Source organism: Cebus imitator, unplaced genomic scaffold (assembly GCF_001604975.1).
Source record: "Cebus imitator isolate Cc_AM_T3 unplaced genomic scaffold, Cebus_imitator-1.0 Scaffold1128, whole genome shotgun sequence".
Taxonomy (NCBI): Eukaryota; Metazoa; Chordata; class Mammalia; order Primates; family Cebidae; genus Cebus; species Cebus imitator.
This window is the reverse complement of record NW_016108443.1, coordinates 1-6,647: the sequence shown is the minus strand read 5'-3', so window position 1 is coordinate 6,647 and position 6,647 is coordinate 1. Positions and strand designations below refer to the sequence as shown.

The 6,647-nt window shown below is 47.1% G+C and overlaps 1 pseudogene; it reads left to right on the top strand.

Annotated features, from left to right (window-relative positions):
* Positions 1-1,654, top strand: part of LOC108298839 — an 8,255-nt pseudogene extending 6,601 nt beyond the window's left edge.
* The last annotated feature ends 4,993 nt before the right edge of the window (positions 1,655-6,647 follow it).

Genomic DNA, 6,647 nt, shown 5'->3' with positions numbered 1-6,647 from the left:
GCCCTGGAATCTACTGTCCTGGTTCTCTGCTCAGTCCCCTTTTTGAACTGGTGAATGGGCGACTTCCCGTGGCTCCAATCGCCAGCCAAAAGGGCCCCCGGACCGTTGTATTTTGTACGGAGAACGGTGGCTCCGGGGCACCGACAAAGCAGCTGCGTGGGGCAAAGCAGCAGTGCCGGCCGGCACAGCCACGCTGGCCGAAACAGCCGCGCTAGCGACCGTGGAGCACCTCTGCCCGGGAATTTCCTAGTCTGTGGGCAATAAAAACGCGGCGTCCACTCACACTCTGTGCTTTCACTGGGAGCTGCAATCCTGAGCTGTTCCTAAACGGCCATCTTCGGTGCCTTCATTCTTGCTGGAGCAAATGGCAAACGTCATGCAGCGCTGGCAGGACAGGCGAGGGATGGAGGGCAGCATCCTCAAGCCACGCTTTGTCACCTGCGAGTCCTCTGAGGAGTTCATCAAGAACAACCATGTCATTAACACCCCTCTTCAGATGATGCACATCATGGCAGACCCGGGGCACTGTAAAAAGCTTGGCTATAAGTACGAACACGTCCTGTGTACTCTGAAGGTGGATAGCAATGGTGTGATTACAGTAAAGCCTGACTTCACGGGCCTCAAAGGACCCTACAGGATCGAGACAGAGGGGGAGAAGCAGGAGCTGTGGAAGTACACGATCGACAATATGTCCCCCCTTGCACAGCCAGAGGAGGAGGTGTGAGAACGGCAAGTGTTCAAGGATCTTTATGGCCGGCACAAGGAGTATCTCAGCAGCCTCATAGGCACTGACTTTGAGCTGACTGTTTCAGGTGCCCTCCGGCTCTCCATAAATGGAGAGGTAGTTTCAGCCCAAGGCTATGAGTATGACAATCTCTACGTTCACTTCTTTGTCGACTGCCAGCTACTAACTGGTCAAGCCCAGCATTCCAGCAGCTCTCAGGAGTAACACAGACCTCTGCCACCAAATCCCTAGGAATGGACAAGGTGGCTTACTTGTCCTACCCATTCACGTTTTAAGCCTTCTTCCTCCATGAGGATGAATCTACTGATGCACTCCCGGAGTGGCCTGTGCTCTACTGTGAGGTCCTCTCACTGGACTTCTGGCAGAGGTACCTTGTAGAAGGCTATGGGGCTGTGGTGCTGCCTGCCACTCCAGGCTCATGCACCCTGACAGCCTCTACGTGGAGACCTGTGGGGCTGGGCACGGTGGCTGAGCTGAGGAGGTTTTTCATTGGCGGCTCTCAGGAACTGGAGGACCTCTCCTATGTGTGGATACCAGGATCCTTCAAGGGGGAATGCCTGAGCAGCTTTGGACGCTGCACAGAGACCACAGGCACTGTCACCTTCCGCTTCCACTGTCTGCAGCAGCCCAGGGCCTTCATGGAATCGAGTTCCCTTTGGAAAAGGATGCGGAGTGTGTTGGACCATGTGGAAGGGTTCAGCCAGCAGAGTTCCATTTACAGTGTGCTGGAGGCCTTCCGTTGAGCCCGGCGCCGCATACAGGAGGCCCGGGAAAGCCTCCCCCAGGACCTAGTGAGCAACTCTGTAGCTTTTGTCTCCTAGTTCATGGCAGCCCTGGCCCACAGTGCAAAAGGACAAGACGAGAGCTGTCGGAGGCCAGTGCTCTCCTGCCTCTTCATCTTTCTGATTAGAGACCACATTGGTCTGCTGAGAACCAGAAGAGCTGGGAAATTCCCAGCTGGCCACTCTGCCTAGCCTTCTGGGGGGTCCTATCCCTGCTCTGTGGAAATAAAGCCAGAGACCCTGTGGTCCCCTTCATGTTGCAGCCATTGTAAACGGGCATCACAGCAAGGCAGGCTTTTTGGTCTGAAACTAGTTTGGGGTGACCCCACAGTAAGTCTGTCCTTGACTTACTTTTCTGGCTTGTCTCACGGTAGCGGGAAGATGCAGGGATTTACTGTTCTCCAGCATTTAAAAACGGAGGCTTCCTTCTTCCAAGACCAAAGAAGGAAGCTGGATGGTGAGAAGGTTCTTAAATTCCCAGCCTGTGAGTCTCAGCCTCCTCCCAGAACAGTCTCATTCTACTGCTTGGAGCTTGCTGAGGCTGAGATATGACTTATTTCTGAGTAAGTGAAGGCTGAAGGCAATGCCCAGTCCTTTCTGCTAGCTGGGTGTTATCTTTTACTGTCATATATAAATATAGACCCTTTTTACTTTGAAAAAAAAAAAAAGCATTACTCCCAGGTTAAGTTACCTTTGCCCAATTACAAGCTAAAATATATTTTTACAAATCAGCAAAGCTCTGAATTGAGAGTCTGTGATGATAAAAGGGTGCTGCCATTGTGTGATGGGCCAAAAGTGTTCTGTCCAGCTGTGGATAAGGAAATGAACCTTTCATTGCCTTAGAAACATGCTGTGTCTCTTCCTGAGTGGACTTAGTAAAGCCAAATATGGTCTCTGAGATTTACTTTTGTTTAATTAGAAATGCGTTAATACACGTTGTGCATTGCTTTCACTCAGTTTTAGAGTGATCTGTGGTTTTCCTCAACGTGTGTTTGATGTTCCTTCAGGGCAAAGTTCTACCACTCAAAAATGATAGAGTTGAAAGTGCATTATGTTTCGAAAGGGGTTGCTTCTTAGAAATCAGTTTCCTTCTTAGATCTGAGCCATTTGGTCCCTACCTTCATCTTTATTAACTTACAGTATATAAATATCATTGCGGGAGTTTGTGAGGTGAGTTCTGACTGATGTTGGTGGGGATATGCTACAGTTCCTGCCTCTGCATTTAAGTGTATGAGTGTTTCACAGGGATGGCCAACATGTCCCATTCTGGGAAAAGAACAACAACCACAAAAGGCCAAAGAAGGTTTTCTTTTGTTTTATACATTTTAAAAATTCCAATGTAATATATTTAACAGATTTGATCTACTGAATTGTTTTTGTATATGTTTGTGGTTTTCTTGATTTTGAGATTTCATAGTATTTTGAAAAGTTGGAGGTATTTGTCTTTAAAGGCTTTTTCTCAATTTTTTTTATCACTAGGTGTTGCCAGTTTGAGCACTTTCTATGCAAAGCCTATCTTTCATGCCACCTACTAATCTCTTTGGTTATGAAACATTTGTTTTGGCTTTAGGGGTGGAGTTTTCTTGATGCTTATGGAAAAATAAGTTAAAATATAATGACAACAACAAAGGGAAACTTTCATCTCTCTCTTTCTCTCTCTCTCACAAACACACACATGCAAATTAGTCATCTTTTTTTCTTCCACCTGTGTCACACAGCTATTCTGGGACACTGTGGATACAGAGTGTAATGCTCCCTTGTTTATGGCTTGGAGCTGCTCCCTGCAACCCCCTCTTCTGTAATGTCCTATTTGGTGACACTGTTGACTATATGGTGCCACAGGTTGGATCTTACATTTTTGTGAAGCACAGAGATTTTGTTCATGTGTTTACTTTTTTGCAGCAATATGAGGACAGAAGGAATTTATAACTCCTGTAGAAAATATTCTTCAAATAATATCCAGGGCTGACAGCATAAAAAGTTAGCACAAAGTGTTAAGTGGCTGGTAATATTAGACCCAAGGTTGGGACTATTTTCATAAAACATATTGGATATATCAATAAAATATCATTTTAGCATAAGTGCAGAGAAGTTTATTACAGACAAGTGTGGCTGCATACTTGGGTTGGTTCCTAGCCTGAATGCTGGAACTCCATAGAACCAGGACAGCTTAAGATGGACTGCCAGTGTGCCTTAGCAATTTTGTATTACAGGAGCTGTTCTTTCTGTCGTGATGTGACATGCCACAATACATGTAACCCTCCATCCTGGTTTTGTCTGACAAACTGAGTATATAGGGCCTAATTTATTTAGACGTTGCCAGGTAACACATAAAGGTGTCTGGTAGACTCCCCTGAAAATATACTATGGTAATGTCAAGAATTACAATAGAAAAGGACTGGTTACTTCCTGCAGATCACAGGGATAATGGAGGCCTCTCAGGGGAGGCACCATCTAGGCAAAGTTCTGAACGAGGAGCAGACCTGGTGGTGCCCATGCCAGAAAAGGCCAAGCTGAGCTAAGGACACAGAATGTGGTATGTTCTGAGGACAGGGCCACAGCTAGCCAGGCAGGCAGGAAAGAGCAGGTACAGGGGAGAATAGCAGAAAGGAGAGAAAAGGGGAACACAGGAGCTGGACCACAGGGGTAAAGACCTTTTACAAAGGTAAAACACAGGACAAGAAATTTTACATTTCCTGGAAATGGGATGGTGAGCCTTTGGAGACCTTTAGGAGGAAAATGACATGCTCTGATGTATAATTTAAAAGGTGACACTGACTCTCTGTGGGACATGGATGGTATAGGGGAAGGAGTGGAGGCAAGGAGGCCAGGTGGGTGATGAGGACTTGCACTTGGGAGTCAGGTAGACACAGGAACATGGCTGTGTTTAGCATCTCAGCACCTGTATAGGGACTGGAGTAGAAGCTGTCAACTGAAGAATTATGAGGTTCAAAATTTTTAAAGAGATTTATTTTTCATAAAATATTACAGGCTGAAGGCTGGTCATCCTGCTGGCGAGAAGGCAGAGCTGACAGGAAGCACTTGGAGGAGAGGGAAGGCAAGACAGAAATTCATGCTGAAAGGGGTGGTCAAATATACATATTTAATGAGCTGTAGGAGGAGTTACAAATATTTATGAGAGGAGAAACCTGTTCAGAAACAATTCTTAATGCCTTTTCATGGATTGCATGTTTTAAAAATAGCAGCATTACTGTGATATGAGGTGGAGTTTTCAGCCCTCTGACATCAAAAGGTGAAGTGAAGGACACCAAAATCCTGACTGCATCCTCTGAGAGTCAGTCAAAATACATACAGAGATGGTGGTCAATGTTTAGAAAATGACTAGTAAGGTTCTCGATCCATAATGGCTGTTTAGGAACAGCTCTGGATTGCAGCTCCCAGTGAAAGCGCAGAGGGTGAGTGGACACCGCATTTTTATTGCCCACAGACTAGGAAATTCCCAGGCGGAGGGGCTCCAAAGGTCACCAGCGCGGCTGTTTCAGCCAGTGCAGCTGTGCCGGCCGGCGCCACTGCTTTGCCCCGTGCGGCTGCTTTGTCGGCGCCCCGGAGTAGCGGTTCTCCGTACAAAATACACCGGTCCAGGTGCCCGTTTGGCTGGCGATTGGAGCCATGGGAAGTCGCCCATTCATCTGTTTAAAAAAGGGAATCGGCAGGAAACCAGGACAGTAGATTCCAGGGCAAAAATAATAATAATAATAATAAGCGCCACAAAACTCACTGCCGCTGTTTAAGCCAGCACAGTGAGTGGGTGCAGGGGAAAACAAACAGACCCCGGGGCCTCTTCAACAGGCCACTGGAACACAAAATTTAAAAAGGCTCTGAGGCGGGGAGCCAGGTGATCAGGCTCGGCTGGTCCTACCCCGAAAAAAGAACAGCAATCAGAAACTCTAGATTGAGAGTTTCACAGCAAGTGCAGATGAACGCGGGATGGTTCAGCTCTGTGGGGGTGGGGTGTCTGCACTTACCGAGGCAGCCCACCACGACGGAGGTAGTCGGCCAATGCTGAGGCAGCCCGCCGTGGCCAAGGCAACCCACCATTGCTGAGGCAGCCCGCCATTGCCACGGCAACCTGCCACAGCAGAGAGACTCTGCCTCAACAGAGGCGGGCCACCATCACCAAAGCAGTTCTAACTACACCCATATAAACAGGACTGCAAGGAAGTTCACTCAGCAGCTGGAAGAGCCCACAGCAGCTCAGTAAAGCCTCTACAGTCAGACAGTGACTAGGCTGCCTCCTTGCTGGGCTGGGCAGGTCTGAAGGAAAAAAAAAGAAGGTAGCAGCATAACAGAAACTCATAAATAAAGCCCTAAATCCCTGGGACAGAGCACCTGGGAACAAAAAGCAGTTTGTGAGTTCTGCTGCAGCAGAATTAAACGTACCCGCCCAACAGCTCTGAATGAACAACAGAGCTCACAGCTCACCAATTGAGCTCCTATAAAGAAGAGACCGTCTCCTCAAGCAGCTCCCTCACCCCTATATATCCAAAGAGACACCTCATAAAGGAGAGATCAGATTGACACTTGTCGGGTATCCTTCTGGGACAAAAAAAGCAGAAGAAGAAAACTGATAGCAACCCTTATTGTTCAGCAGCTGCTGCAGGTGAACCCAAGGCAAGCAGGGCCTGGAGTGAACCTCAGCAGACCTACAGCAGAGGGACCAGACTGTCAGAAGGAAAACCAAGAAACAGAAATAACAGCACCATCAACAAACAGAATGTCAATCTGAAAGATTTGAGACCCAATCTGAAAGCCAGCAACTACAAAGTCGACAGGTGGATAAATCCTTAAAGATGGGAAGAAACCAGTGCAAAAAGGATGAAAACACCCGAAACCAGAACACCTCTCCTCCTACAAGGGATCACAACTCCTCACCAGCAAGGGAACAAGGTTGAAGGGAGAACGAGTGTGATGAAATGACAGAATCAGACTTCAGAAGGTGGGTAGTAAGAAACTTCTGTGAACTTAAAGAATATGTTCTAACCAAACGCAAAGAAACTAAGAACCTTGAAAAAACATTTGATGAAATGATAACGAGAATGGACAAAATAGAAAGGAATATAAGTGAATTGATGGAGTTGAAAAACGCAACACGAGAACTT